This window comes from Diachasmimorpha longicaudata, chromosome 17, assembly GCF_034640455.1.
Source record: "Diachasmimorpha longicaudata isolate KC_UGA_2023 chromosome 17, iyDiaLong2, whole genome shotgun sequence".
Taxonomy (NCBI): Eukaryota; Metazoa; Arthropoda; class Insecta; order Hymenoptera; family Braconidae; genus Diachasmimorpha; species Diachasmimorpha longicaudata.
The window spans coordinates 5,385,917-5,401,341 of record NC_087241.1 but is presented as its reverse complement, the minus strand read 5'-3'; the positions used below and the strand labels follow the sequence as shown (position 1 = coordinate 5,401,341).

At 39.3% G+C, this 15,425-nt stretch overlaps 2 protein-coding genes across 3 annotated transcripts in view; one reads left to right on the top strand and one right to left on the bottom strand.

Moving 5' to 3' along the window:
* Positions 1 to 11,844, bottom strand: part of LOC135170560 (guanylate cyclase soluble subunit beta-1) — a 69,313-nt gene extending 57,469 nt beyond the window's left edge. The window contains exons 1-3 of the mRNA XM_064136510.1: positions 11,654 to 11,844; positions 10,293 to 10,395; positions 10,033 to 10,218 (exon numbers count right to left, since the gene is read on the bottom strand). The gene's annotated coding sequence lies outside the window, so the exon portion shown is untranslated. The remainder of the gene's footprint in view (positions 1 to 10,032; positions 10,219 to 10,292; positions 10,396 to 11,653) is intronic.
* Positions 11,845 to 12,971: 1,127 nt separating this feature from the next.
* Positions 12,972 to 15,425, top strand: part of LOC135170557 (amphoterin-induced protein 2) — a 123,399-nt gene continuing 120,945 nt past the window's right edge. For both annotated transcript variants that reach the window (XM_064136503.1, XM_064136502.1), the window contains exon 1: positions 12,972 to 13,549. The gene's annotated coding sequence lies outside the window, so the exon portion shown is untranslated. The remainder of the gene's footprint in view (positions 13,550 to 15,425) is intronic.

Here is a 15,425-nt window from a genome sequence, read left to right as displayed (position 1 = left end):
TAAATTCTTTAAGCCGGTAATTTTTAAACCTCAATGTGTCCGGACAGTTGAAAAGTCCAGTTTTAATTTTCCATTCAGACGAATCAAAAGAATGAATTTATACTTTCCATTTATAAATATTAATTCATCAGGGACATTGATAAGTGAAGCATTTTTTCAATAAAGTTGTGCCGCTCATCACCAGTAGCGAGCCATTACCATTAACAATTCCGCGGAATTGATTTTAACCCACTGAGAGTAAAAATAAATACGAACGTCACCTGGGGCTATTGTGAGGATTGAAAAGCAACCTCACAATAATAGAAAGAAAATCAGACCACGAGGAAACCCAGTGCGCCCTGTAAATAAGCCTTCCAGCTTTATTTCCATTTCCTTACCTATATATTTTGTGCGCTATCGGCGATTGGTGTGTACACACAGGGGGCACTCGGTTTCTCTCCGCGGGTGCCTCTGGCAAAACAAGAAATTAAACATTGATGCCCAAGGGGCAATGTGGGCCTTAATCAAACGGGCGAAACAAATACACCATAATACGCAGGATCGCTGAACCTACAGTCTCACGAAAACCCGAGGTAAAAGAAATGGAGTAATGAGTCAGCTTCCCTATACACCACTTATCTGTGAAGTTTTTTATTATTATTTAAAGTTTTCGAATCCCTACGTAAGATTTATTTACGCTGTCGATATCGACTGGACGACCAAAATGGAATTCTATTCCGTCTGGGCCATCCACATTCTAACTTGAAATCCTGACCAGTGTTCGACAGTGACCTGGCTATTTCCAGTTCGGATCACTCCATTCAACCAAGGAACGATTTTTGTTTAGAGTCAGTCAGGAAACTGCAGACGCACTTGGAAAAATTTCCGGCTGATGAAAATCTTAAACAATGAAAAGCCGATATTCCCTTGGAAGCAATGGGGGAATTATGAAGTCTGGAGTGGGAGCTCCGAGGGAGTTAAATGAGCCCCTGAGATGGAGAGAAGAAAGAGACGACAGTAAGAAGCACTCGAATCTACTGAGTTTTGAGGACATTTACCGGCCCGAAAAGTTTCCAATCGATAAGCAATCTGTTCGACGAGTCTCCACTTGACAATTCACTGTGAAGGATCTTTCTACTCAGTCGAATGAGTTTTCTACTTAGTCGAGTGATATCCTTAACAAATTTAATATGAAAGAATATGAGCTCGGGGGTGTGAGGATCGAACTCATTGGAACTCGATTGAAGCACAGATGCGAGTGAGTACTTTCCCCCGGGAAAAAATGGCGAAGGAATGAGTCTTTAAATAAATTAATTCAATTATCCTCTATTTGAGGAATTCATCCTTACTCAATCAAATTAACTGACAATTTTTTCCAAATCGAATAAAAATTATGATTATTCTGAGGTAATTGAAATTCCGACATCCGCAAAATTCACGTCACGGGACCGTTATTCCTTTCTCGTCGAATAGATTTGAATATCACCCATTACCTCGCATCTCTCGTATGGTAGAATTTCATTCGCTGAAATAAGGGGAGCACCGGAACGAGAGGGTGAGCATTAAAATTCTGATGGACACGACTCGAATTGTTTTTTTATCACCCAAGTTTTCATGATCGCTCATTCATCTGGGGCACATCAATGTGGCGCCAAGTCGTTAAATCCCGGGGGGAGGGCTTATGTCGGCGATGGTAAAGTTCGTGTGTACAGAAAGGAATTGGCTGGGGAATGTAGAAGTGCTGGGTGAGGTTATACGCATATGACACCGGCTGTCTGATGGGTAAATATCAGGGATTTCGCGGAATTCTGTTTATCGAGTGCACCCGGAGCTCGTCAATTAATCCGCTGTGATTGAAGGGCTGGCCTTTTGTCCGGTGTGTGAAGTAACAGGGAAATTAATTTTCAGTTTTTGACGACTTGATTGCTGTCTTTTGTCGCACAATGAATGCTTTCAAGTAATTATGTAGCCAGTAACCTTTTCCAGACAGATTTCTGACGAGGAAATTAAAAAAAAAATATTTTTATAATGAAATTTCCTGCGAATACCTGAAGTATTCAATGCAATTGTTATTTTAAAATGGTTCGCATGGATGAGTAGCGAAAGTGCCGGAGATCACCCAAAACATTAGCGTTTGAGTGATTGTGCCTATTATCCAATGGCTGCATCTGAACGATTAATTACTCAGCCATGAAATAGCTCAATAGAAAGATAATTCATGCCTATGGTCTTTTTACTCATTCAGAGCCGCTTTTCCAACAATTAGAGGCTTTACTTGTGCCCGCGGAATATCCATTAATTTCCCACTTCATTAATCACAGTATTCAAAGGCACTAATTACTACTCACTATAATTAACGAATAACTCAAGACTCTACTGCGAAACGTGATCGGCATTTTTTCACTGTTCGAGGTATTAAAAACGCCAAAGGCATTGACACAACGCACAGCAGTTGTATCGTGTAAAAGACAAGGTGAGTGTCTATGGTGTATAAGTTGGCACTCTGAGACAGTCAGGAAAATAAATTACAAAGTGTTAGTTAATGAAAGGGCTCCTTTGTGAATGGTCAAATTCCTTTTGTAAACTCGACTATGTCTCAGACGCTGTACCATTTTCCCTGTGGCGGAAGGGTAATTCGCCGCCCCGATAAGGTGTGTGACGTATTTTCTGCAAATGTCATTTTGAAGAAAACGTTGATATTACAAGCCAGATGCGTGTCAAGTTCACAAGAGTTTCCGGTATGAATCGGTATTTTTCATTCATTTTTCTTTTTGCTAGGAAAGGGACGATTCCTTTCCGGAGCGAATTTCAAAAGGAAAATTGTTGAAATATGTGACGTGAAGTTACAGAAATTTTTCTTCGATTCCATAGGAAAGAAAATTCAATGGAAATTATGAGATATTTCAGGTTTCCTCTCCTTCATTCGTATAACAAAATTGCCCTCGCTATGGACCCATCAGAATACTGGAGTTCCAGGAGTGATCAGTTGATATTTACCAACAAATTAATTTTCCTAATCATGTTTTTTGATTTTTAAATTCATCCTAGTCATTAAACGGTTTGAAGATAATTTACACTGACCCCAACGATTTGACTGAACGATCCAATTTTATCGGAAGCACCCGTTAACGCCCCCTCCCCTTCATCGCTTATTATTTAATTCATCATGAACTGAAAGCCCAATAAATCCTGCACAATTAACATCACATCACATATTTTTCATTCAAATAAATTGAATTGAAAGCGAAAGAGCATTTAAGCTCGACCGTATAATATCATTTGTAAATATGCAAATAAACTTTCATAAGAATAAACAACTGATCTAACTGAATTGACTTTTAATGTCCCGAGTGCTGGAGTGTTGGTTTTATTTTTGTTCAATAACATCGATTTCTTCTCCCTCCTCTGAATAGCTTCAGCAGGGCAACCGCACTTTCAAAATACTCAAGAGCTTTAGCACATGTGAAATTCAAGTGAAGCATTCTTGTCAAATGTCTGATCAATAAATGATAAATTCGAGGACGATCAAGTGTATCAGAATATTCTCAATGGTCTCCATGATACGTAGGGTTGAAAAGAACGTACTCATGATAGCAAATGTACAAGTTGATTTATGTACGTCAGTCGGGGTAATCTACAAGAGTTTGCCCTCAAGCGCATCTTCACTCAGGGCACGCCTGGGTCCTGGGATCTATTCTTGCTCAACGGGCTTCGTAACCATGAATCGCATGGCACTCGACCGTGTCTGCCCCTGTCCCTGGCGTGGAACTAATCGATTCATCGACACTAGACGAGTTATTTTTTGTACATTTTTTTTTTCGTTACTTAGGTCCGATAAGTGGCGTTTACGGGGGCTTTCTCCGGGACGGTTTCATAAAATGAGACGCGAGTCGGTAAGACTTGACGAGGTTAGTACCGAAACATCATAAATGCCCTAGTCTTGACGTAGGATGAAATATGGAGAACACTAAAAATTAATTAATACGATCCTGTTATATTTTCGCTCTGTATTTTAGGACGTTTGAATACGTTGCGCATGCACGTCGGTGTGTTATGGCGCCGGCGGGTTCACTATGTATATCAGACTATCAACATTCTTCATGTAATTGCATTCTCTTGATAGTCTACCTGTGCAAACAACACGGCTTGAGTTATTAAAAGTATCAGCAATTAGTAGTTTTGCGAGAATTGTTAATGAAATTTTTCCCTCAACCTATTTTAAACGTCACTATTTGCAATTTTTATTTTATTCTCCACCTATGACCACCTAACAGCCTAGCACATTCATTTTGCATGTGCAAGTGTGGGCCACATAATTCTGGGTTATAATGATGACCAGGGACAGCACGATTATCGCCCTGGATAATTTCTACCCACTTGAAAACTATAACAAAGGAAAAGGTAAAAAAATCAGCTCAACAGAGGCGCGTGGGCGTTCACAGAGAGAAGGTTCACTTCGTTAATTTGAGGTTCTACACACGCAGGTAAATTACTTCTACTTGTGGTGGTGGCCGTTGAAAAATACACTGAAATGCACTTCGCCCTACTCGATTTTTACGCTTTTGCAAACCACCTCCCAAATACGAAAACTATTGGTAATTATGTAGTTACACTCGACTAGTCCCAAAAAGGTTCTATTTTCTGCCACCGGTGAGGAAGGGAAATTTTGTTTTTCTTTGAATAGCTGAAGAGAATATTCCTTCATTATATCCCTGGTCGGGGCGCTTTCAGACACTAATCAAAACTTGATATCGAAATTTTATCAGAAAAGGTGTTAATTGAAGAGTTTTCAATCCATTCCCCCTATTTTTGGCTGCCGTCAATCGCCCCTCCACACGAGAACGGATCACGTAGCTCACACAGACAAATGTGGTGGTTTTCCTTGAGCTTTGAAAACTTAAAGGATCGGAAACCATTGGGAGTTTGAAAATTCATTTATTCGATTAAAGTTCAATGACGGGGATGGGTAAGGCGCACTGTTTGAAACTTCGAGATGTGAAATATTCAGGGAAATGGTTAACTATCCTATCAGAGGACCCATATATTCCATTTATATCGTATGGGTATAAAAGCCTCCCCTCACATCAAAAGCTATGTCTAGAAAAATTACTTCATTTATTCAGAGCCTCTGTATAACAGCGATCGGCACATTAATAGTGTAATCTCCAATGATAAATATAAATTGACATATTCTACAGGCGATATATAATTCCCGTAACCTAGCTCCTTAAAATCTTCAAGTGCTGAAAATTCAACAGATGTTCACGTTCATTAGCCTGAATGCTCGAAACCCTGTGGTCTCATTCCTTTCACAATGCAATTGCGTGAATTTCTCTCATCAAAGGTGAACTCCTGAGAATAATTTGAATATTAATTTTACTACAACCGTGAAATCTAGAGAATTGAACAAAATGCCTTCATTGCTCCTCTTGTAAACTATATGAAGTTTTCCTTGTTTCTCAAGTTTTTATTAAACTCGGTCTTTATTACACAAATTCCATGCAGAAGGGAACTCTTCACGATCCTATATGGTAGGAGCCCGGGGCCTGTTGGATATTCTCTTATAAAGATGTGATTGATAGTTCACTTACTGGTGTAGAAATAATATTTTCTTTGCAAGTCTAGTAACTCTCGTATGGAAATAGCAATCTCCTCGGGAAATTTACGTGACGGTATTATAATTTTTTCCCGAAAATTCAGTTAAAAATTACGAAAGTCTCTGAAGTATTGCGACAAAAATAGGTAATCAATGAGCATTATCAAGCGGAGGTCGATCTACTATCGAGAAGGATCGAAGGTTGAAGCAATCTCATGGAGGGAATCGTCGATAATTAACGTGGGGGAGGGGAAATGATTGTTCGGTGCAATCCAATACCGAATTAATGAAGCGGATGCAAGATTTTACTTATGAAAAGACACCTTATCTCCACCCGGGGATGGGAATGGGGGAACCTACCGCCCTATCGAAAATTGACGCTTTTACGGAGAGTTTCAGACTCTTGGTCATTAACGTTCGATTATTAATTGCTCCGAGAACTGGTGTTCGAGGGGTTCAACAATTTTTGAATAATAAATACTCATTTTAGCCCTCTGTCCATACAATACCCCTGAACAATCGATATTTTAACTTCGGCGCAATCGCTTGGCCACAGCTGAATAATTACAATCTCACTGCACTCTTGTCTTCTACTTATTTTGCGCGATAAATCTTTAAACGATTTGGAAATGAAAAAGGGAAAGGATTCATTTCTATTCAGAGAAAAATTCCCTCGTTGGAGACGAATGAAAAATAAAGACAACAACGTTTGAAACAGACTCCCGACTAACGCCAAAATTTATTCTCGAAGAAATCCCCCCAAAATAATGTTTAATGCAGCCAAGAACATCGATCCTCCCCTGAAATGATTTTTTTTCAGTATACAAGCTGATCGTCAGAAGAAATCAGCCCTTAGTCATGTACAGACACCTCAGAATAGCACATTGAACCGCGAAAATACGTAAATCACATTAAAATAGAATCCCTCATATCATCGCGTTAGCTCTTGTCGTTCGTGTACGATATCATTTCACTATGGAATATCAGAGTTGGTATGAGAAGAACGATCGAGCTAGAAGGGGGTGAAGGGGTCTATCGCCATGGTCGAGATGGAGAGCGCGAAACCGTGGAATTGGTTTTACTCGGAAGACTTCACCGAACTCCCACCGCAAAAGTTACAACCCTCTCCCCTTTCACCCCTGTCGCCTCCCTCTCGCCATTCTCTCCTATGGGTTGTGTGATAAAGAACGAAAAAAGTGAGAAAAGATAGGTGAGGGGAAGAGGGGTGGAAAAATAGACGAGCCGAAAGCCTTCATGACTATGGTGAAGCCCTACCCCTCTGTCGTTTTCCATTTTCAGTGGATTTTTTTCTGTCTATTTTCTTCCTGCCTCTCTCCTTTTTCCTTTATTCGTCTTGGTGACTTCTGCTGTACTTTCGCGGAAAGAATACCGCATAGATTTCACGTAGTCTTACAGGTTTCACATTTGTCTTCAGATACTGCGGGTGGGCCCGGGGGAGGCGAGGGGAGACGTTGGAAAAATTCGTGAGAATGCAATTCAAGTGGCACACGTTTAGAGATTGAAATGTTGAGGGTATAAAATAACTCTGTGGACAATTTTTGTTGAACCATGACAGCTGTTACCTCACACCACGCGGTTTTGATTTCTTTTGACCTCTGTAAGTCAGCTGAGTGAAGTATAAGTTGAAGTGAATTTTTTAGATATTTGCAGCAGGCAAAAAAAATTGTGGTAGAGAAATCCCAAGGCCCTTATAAATGTTAAAGCAGTATTTTTAATTTGCGTAAAACCGAAAATTGAATATTCACGCCCTAGAGAATGTCCAATGGAGTTACTGTAATTATTCCCTTTATTCCGATTTATCTCACTCGCTAGATGATAGGAACGTGGACTGTAGACTGCTAGCGGCCATTTTAATAATTAATTACGATTGACCGAACAAATGTGGAATCCAGCTGACAGATGCAAAATTACACATGGTACTTCGTAATTTTGCGTACAGGAGAAATCATAATTTTAAATGTTACGCTGAGTTTGAAAATGGATAAATCCAAAAATACGTGTGCCGCAGGATAAATTCGTTATGTTCGTCCGATCGATATAATTTCCATCAAGATTTTATAATTCAGGTTTTTATCATTTACAGTACGCAAATTGATAGGTTAAAAATGAATTATAATTGGAATATTCGTGATGACGTGAGGGGATAAGAATATATAATGTTCTCTTGCATACAGAGGAGACATTTTGAGAAAGTAATAGACTTTGGTAAAATGAATTAATTTTGAAGCGCCAAATTGTTTTACGTTCTCCATTTTTAATTAATCCACCTCAGCTATGATGACTTTTCTATATAAAGCCCGTTATAAGAGGGTATTTATTTTACATGTGAGGCTTTAATATGACGCCCGTAAGACATGAATTATTTTCAAACTGGATGGGTAAAAATAGATTCTTGAATTTCGGTAATATCAAATTCATACTATTAAACAAATATGAATTTTTTTCGTGCAGAGTAAACGATTAAATATTCATGCGCTTGGAGCGCCCAGTAAAGTTCCAATAATTATTCCGTTTCATCCCATTGCTCTCGCTCCCTAAATGATATAAACGTGAACTGTAGAGTGCTAATGGCGATTTTATTGATTGGCTCACGATTGACCGAACAAATGCGAAAAACAGGAGTGAACGCTTGTTCATGCCTGTAATTCATAGCCCGCATATGAAAAAAGAGCGGAGAGAGACGAGGGGGAGAAATAGGGCTTTGTGTGAATTAACAAAAGGATTTGATCACCACTTTTATCCTGATAATATAAATTCAATGATTGCTGATGAGTAAATGAGGTCAAATGTAGTGAAATTCCATTGAGGCAGGTCGTAGGAGTACCGGGAGGGAAAGGGGATGAGGGTGAAATAAATGATAGGAGGTGGATAGAGATTACGATCGTCGCCTGGCTCGCCGAATGGTTCATTAACGGGAACGTTTGATGGGTCGACGGTACGTGAGATGATCTCAGGCTTAGGTCAACATTCGGTGTCGACAGACGTAGTAATTGCATGAAGCATTAGTGCAATATAATCCAAGTACTCGTGATGTTTCAACATTGGATTGGCTCAGAGTGTTCTGATAGTTGACATTAATCCACGATTAGTTCAACATCAAAGTTACCGAAAATTATCGAATTTCACAATTAAACGTGAATACGGAAATGCTGTGCACGAGAATGGAGCGACTGATTCGACGTTATTGACCGATATTCCCAGATATTTGAGGCTGAATTTGCGTCAATAGAGTCGGCAAAATTACCTTCCATGGGGTAGTAATGATTAAAAAATCTTAATTTATCCTAGCTCAGATAAAAAAAAATTATCCGGCTTTTTTCTCTCTCTAGGGATGATTAATTAATATTGAAATGAATGAGCTTGTTGAGTTGATTAATTCGAACCCATTTGAATACTTGTATCGTCGAATTGGCATTTGAAACCGCCCCGGTCATCTATCAATTGAATAATTAAAAACAGAATGCTGACATTAGCAATAAAACAAAATTTGTCAAACATTTGTTGTGAATAAACAGCAGTGGGGTCACAAATTATTGGTTGGAAAATGGTATATTCCGGTCAAGGTTGGCACGATAGCAAAACATTGGATCACGAGTTTCTATTCATTTGCTCGGTACTGCAAGCTCGGTAAATAATATTCATTATGCATTGTCATGTAAACAGGACGATAACCTGGTTTCCCATGCTTCTGTACGTGAAACTGACACCGATGTGAAAATAATTAATACCGGCACAATAATGAAAAGAAAAGTGAGAAAACATGAATTATCAATCGTTGATAGAATAAATATTTCGGTCAAGGGACGATCGAAAAACAGATGGCTTCGTGTTTTCAATTTGTCTCGCCTAATGTATAAACATCCCCCAGCCGCAAAGGCCGGCAGGAAGGCCTGGGTTGTGTCTAAACAGATCGACTCCGGTTCAATAATAAAAGCCAGGGTTATTATTGGTTCATTGTGGTTCTCAGAAAATAACTGATCGCGACAGAAACCCGAGGGAAAAAAAATTCAACTTCACGATTTTGGACGCAATTTGTAGAGAAAAAATATTTAAAAATTTACTTGTATTTAGCCCGGATGCTAAAATGTAATAGCCGTTTGATAAGACTATCAAATATTCAAACATTAATTCGCTTCTGACCTATATTACCATTCTGTAATGATTTTTGGGGATAAAAAATTCAGAGGTAAAAAAGAGAAATTTCTGAGTGAAATAATTCAAATCAAACTCCGTGCATAATTAATCCTTTCCATTACCCCTCAATCCACTCATCCGCGAGCCTCACAGTACTATTATTCTTTCATTCTACTGAAATTACGTATCTTCCTTAATCCGCAATTCTCAAAGAATTCAACGACGAAAAAAACATAATTTAAAAAAGCCAAAGTTCCAGCATCACTTGTAAAACTCTAGTAGCTTTATAAATGTGGACTCACGGTTATACATCTGTGAATAGCCAAATGAAATCCTTCCTGCAGCCTTTGTGTATATCTCCCGAAGCATGATTGTTAACGTCATTCATTACTTGCGCGCACTAAATTTATAGGGCGGCACCAGTGTCGCCGTATCATATTCGTCGCATCGACATAAAAGGCCACCGGAGAGAGACAGCCACTGAAACACTGAGAGAGATGTGACATAATGAGTGTGAGAGCTGAATGAGGGGGAGAGCTTCAATACAATTTATTGTACGTACTTATTTATGATCCAGGATCGACGAAAGAAAGAGACCCTTTCGCTGTTCACCATGTCACTCCACAGCGTTGGGGTTCACCAGCTACAGAGGCTTGGAGTTCACTCTGTAAATAAAAAAAAAATATTGTCACACGTACGTCGCACATGAATGAATTTGGCGCTGGCAAATGCATGGAGATACACACACCTCAATACATATTCAATTGAATTCAAGTTTAAATTATGCCATCCAATTACTGAGGGAGTTAGTACTGAATCGAGGCGGATGAGTGTGAATTGAATGAAGTCCCACGTTTCGTGCGAGATATTATTTGAATATACTTTCTAACGCTCTCGGTACTGCGGATTTATTTTTAAATAAGGGAAATCGGAAGTGTTAAATCGGAGGTGAAGTGGTAACACGAGCTAAGCTAACTCCTGTTGTTTACTGCAGAAATTATTGAATAATCTGTAGTGATTGATCGGATGGATATAAAATTTATACAACGCTAAGTTCGACGAGAGTCCTGATTTTGTGAATATTAGAACGTGACGTCGAAAGTTGAAAAGTAATTAATTCCTCTCAAAGTTCGATAACACCTTTCAATCGTCAGTTCTTCATTATTTACTCGAGCCAATTACCTGGTTACCGAACCATGATCATTTTTCATGAAGGTGTCAATTACTCCCCAATAAACATTTGGAAGGATTCATTACATAAAAGGTTGAGTTACATTCGCCTGCCCTCACCTTCTGGAGAGCGATCGTACGGAGAAAAATTTCTGACAAAAAAAATTCTCGACTTCTCTATTTTCTCCGCAAAAAATGTAGTTAATTATTAACCGCTTCCACCCAATCCTCAGGTCATATTAACAATATGGCCCTATACCGAGGCTTTTCCCAGTTTGATGTGCACAGCAGGGAGTCTGCCAATTTGAGCAACATCTTGAGGTTATGAGACAATTTTATATCCCGGTATTCTTGAGAAATCCGCCTCAGCGTCGATTTACACTGAGTCGAGATCGAATTGCGTTGACATCCGTTCGTGTCAGGGCACGAGTACGCGGTGGACTTTCTGCGTCTCTCATAAAATTCCTCTTTTACAGCATCGACACAAATTATCCTCACGTTCAGTAAATTTTCTCGAGTCAACGGAGACAAATTTTTACTATTCACCTCATACATTTTACTCTGACACACGATTTTAAAAAATGAGAACTAAATTACTTGACTTATTTTGTAATTTTTCTTTGACTTTACTCCCATTGAACGGTGCAAAAAAAACGAAATTCCGAATCTATCGACCCTGTCCGATGATTTCGGGAAGCAACTGGCTCAATTGACAATTTTTCTATTTTTCCTATCCAGTTTATTTTGCCTTACCTGCCCATAATTCGCAGACCAGGGAATTTTTTCTTCAGTCCATTTGGTGGTTGTCACCGATGGTTGATCATCTTGGATTTTTATAAATTTATATTCCACACAGGAAGTGCGTTAGATCACGTTCCACAGCGAGAGAATATTGGAATTGATAAAATTCTCTATTTATGCTGTTGATGTTCTGAACGTGGAAACTGGGCAGAGCTGTGTTGTTCGCCTAGAAAAAAAAATCAAAATTCCATGACTTCCCTTTCAATTTTTACTATTAATTCTATTTGAAAAATACATGTCCCTCTCGATCGAGAGGGACAATTAACAATTTTGTTTATTTTATCATGACTCTCCGGTCCAGGGGAACAGAGAATTAAAATTTATAGAATTCTCTGCTCTTCCAGGGTTTCCTGGTTTTTTGTTCAAATTTTTGTTGTTGCTGTATACCTATTAAAAACTTATAAAAGCAGAGAGAAGCGAGCACCACAGAACGGCTTGGACAAAGCAAGAAACTCGTCGTTTTCTCCACGAGATATAAATTGGTTCTTTGTGCTCATCCCCCCTCTCAAAAGGCGAATTCAATCGAGATAACTGACGCCTGATAAACAAGGTAGACGGGATAAAAAAAAATCGACAGTACGATATACACGAAATCCCGAGGGGTTTTTTACTCGAAAGTCTCATCGTTAATCAACGCAAGTTCTTGTGCTTTCAACATTTTTCCCGAGAGTTAAAATGCGATTCAACGTTTTCATTGGTTTCCAAGAGGAAAGCAGTGAAAAAACACAGACACAGCTCAGGATCTGCAAGCGTAATCGAGTAAGATTAATGCCGAGGATTCGATTTCACCGGGCTCGAGACAGAAATAAGGAATTGAAAGGACGAGATGCAAAAAAAAACCAAAGCCCGTGATCCACTAGCGAATTGTGGGTTATCATCACTCAAAGAGAGTCATAAAAATGTAACGCCATTTACCTGTGAGTCCTTTGTCTCGCGACACGGTGCTAAAAAATTTTGTAGCTGTGTGTCCTCGATATGACGCCATCCCAACAAAAGCGACTGCTCGGTTTCCGAAAAAGACTAAAAACACCGAACCGGGAAAGTAAAGGCCAAGAAAACGAAAACAAAAATAAAAAGAGGTACTGGAAGGCACGGGACGAAGCTAAGAATTAAACGACCGGGCAAGGGCAACAGCGGGGCCCTGGATGACGAGGCACAACAACAACTCACGTCCCGAGATGGAAAATGACGCTCGACCGTGAAAGTTTTGAAATCGGTCGGCTGCGGCGCACCGATCGCCCACCGTGCTGTTCCCGCCTCCTGCCTCTCAGCACTCAGTATGCCGGAGTCGGTCGCGCGGTACGGTTGTTGTTGCTGGCGTTGCTCGCCTCTAATAAGCTCGCGCTCTTTCCAAATAGCTAAATTAAAACAGTGAATCCTCAACTGGAGTAATAAGTGCTGATTTTAATTAACCATCAAGGAGTCTACTAATTTCCGTGGGTTATTAATTAAAAATACCAGTATTTTTTCATTCCCTTTGTTCGAGTCATTCCGGGTATCGTAAATGGCGTCAGTGAAAAATAAAATTAAAATCGTTGCATCACCTGTGTGCGAATAATCCAAGTGACCACAGCCCCTCAGGCCTTTTGTTTTGTTTATTTTTATTTGAGTTTCTGTGGGAATTGAAATCGGTGCGCGTGTGTTGTGATTGTGTCTGGTGTGAACTGAAGCTGTATTAATCCGAATTGTTGAAAATCCATACCCAGGATCTCTCTGTATTATCATTTTATCGATTGTGATTATTTTCCGATTTTCAAACGGAATTTATAAGTGATAGTGTGCATAAATCCCTGGCCTGGAGTCATTGCTGTGCCTCTGGATGAAGCGGGAGAATCACCATTTACGGCTGTAAGTGTTTGGATCTTCTCTCAGCGTCCCTCCCCCTCCCGCGCAGCCGCCCGCTCACCTCATGTTTTTCCAAGAATCCTTGCGTCCCCTTTCTTTCTCCCCCCCTTTCCAGGAATAGCCGCCGCTCCCGCGCGCCCGTTCCCTCGTACTTAAGCGTCTCCTTTGCCTCTGCGTTCTCACGCAAGGTCGCGGGACTAATTCGCACTGAATTTTTTCTTTTACTTCATTTTTTTCACCTTTATTTATTCGCTTATCGCATGACGCCACTCGTTCAACATGCAGCGATTATTATTATTCAGAGTTGGAAAGGACAAAAAATGAAGAAAAAGGAAAAATCGGGAGGAGGAGGGGGGGGGGCGTAATTAATTTTATTCTCCCGCCAAAATTTTTTTTTTTCGATGTTTCGGTGGGAAGTTTGGTGAAAGCCTCGTTAGATGAATAACCACTCTTATGGGAGGGGGGAGGGTACTGATTATTCATAACAGTAACAAGTTGGAGAAAAAATAATAATAATGAGACCAACTTTTTTATGACATGAATATTTTTTTTTCGTCTTTTGTCGAGAGTAGAATGCGATACGAGTGAGAAGTTACACTCGAATATGCAGGCAGCAATTGCCTTGGAGTTTTTCGAGTGGTAGAGAGTTACAAGACCCAGTTCTCCCTGGGTACGAGGACCTGGGGTATTTTAAGGAATTCGAGTGGGGCAGACGGTGCCATAAAAGTGCTTTTTTGGAAAATTCCAGTTTAAATCAATTTTTCAAAGGAAAATTTTTTAAAAATTGTCCCGTATTATCAAGTAACGTCAGTCGGTACAGAAATTTCCGTTGATCCTGAAAATTCGTAGGCAATTTGTTGATTGGACAATGTTTGATACGGTTCCTGGATGAGTTGGATTCTGTGTAAATTCCTTTTGAAAAGTCATCGATTTTGAAATATTACAAAAATGAAGGGTGACAAAGGAGAGCACTAATTCTCGAGGGAAAATAGACATTGAAAAATGCAATTTAAAAAATTAAAAAGGGAAAAATTGTAAAGCCTTATAATAACTGATCAATAACTGTCAAACGAAGCAGCCGAGTTTAATTACATAAAAGTCGAGGGGCCTCAATGAAAAAAGGCATAGTGATAGAATTTTTATTCGCATTGTTTGGAAAATATCGTAAATTATTTCGCGTTTGACGTGAAGAATAATCATTTCGGTGCAAAACGCGCGACCATCCCCTCGAGTCGATTAAATAAATATTGATCGTAATTTACCGAGGCTATAACAATTAATTTTAATTCGTTAATTGAACAAGGTTTCATCTCATTTTCAGATAAATTTAATTCCGTTTAAATTCGTTCAAAGATCATCGATTTTGAATATCGCCGGGAGCAGTGAATCCCCTGGGAAAATGGACATTGATGAAAATTCAATTGTGAAAGCACAAAACTAGCAAATACTAAAGTTTTTACAATAACTCAATAGTAACTGTCAAATGAGTGGAATGAGGGCAATTACATAAAAGTTGAGGGGACTCGGTGGAAAACGTTCGCAGATAGAATTTTTATTAGCATTCTGCTATCTCCTCCAGTGACAGTAAATCGATCAAACCAAGTTTAATCGTAAATTGACGAGTGATAAAATAATTTAACTCAATTTATCGATTGCATAATATTTTCAATTTCTGGGAAATGGGTATCGATAACGGCGCGATTACAAAAATTAAAAACGAATTAAAAATAATCCAAAGTCTCATGACACCTTCAACGATAGCTCTCGAATGGATGAAATTTGCTTGACTTTACGTAAAATGTTAGAGATAGATTTTTCATTAGTCCTTGGTTACCTCTAACGCCAGTTAATCGATTGAACACATTCGCGAGTGATTAAA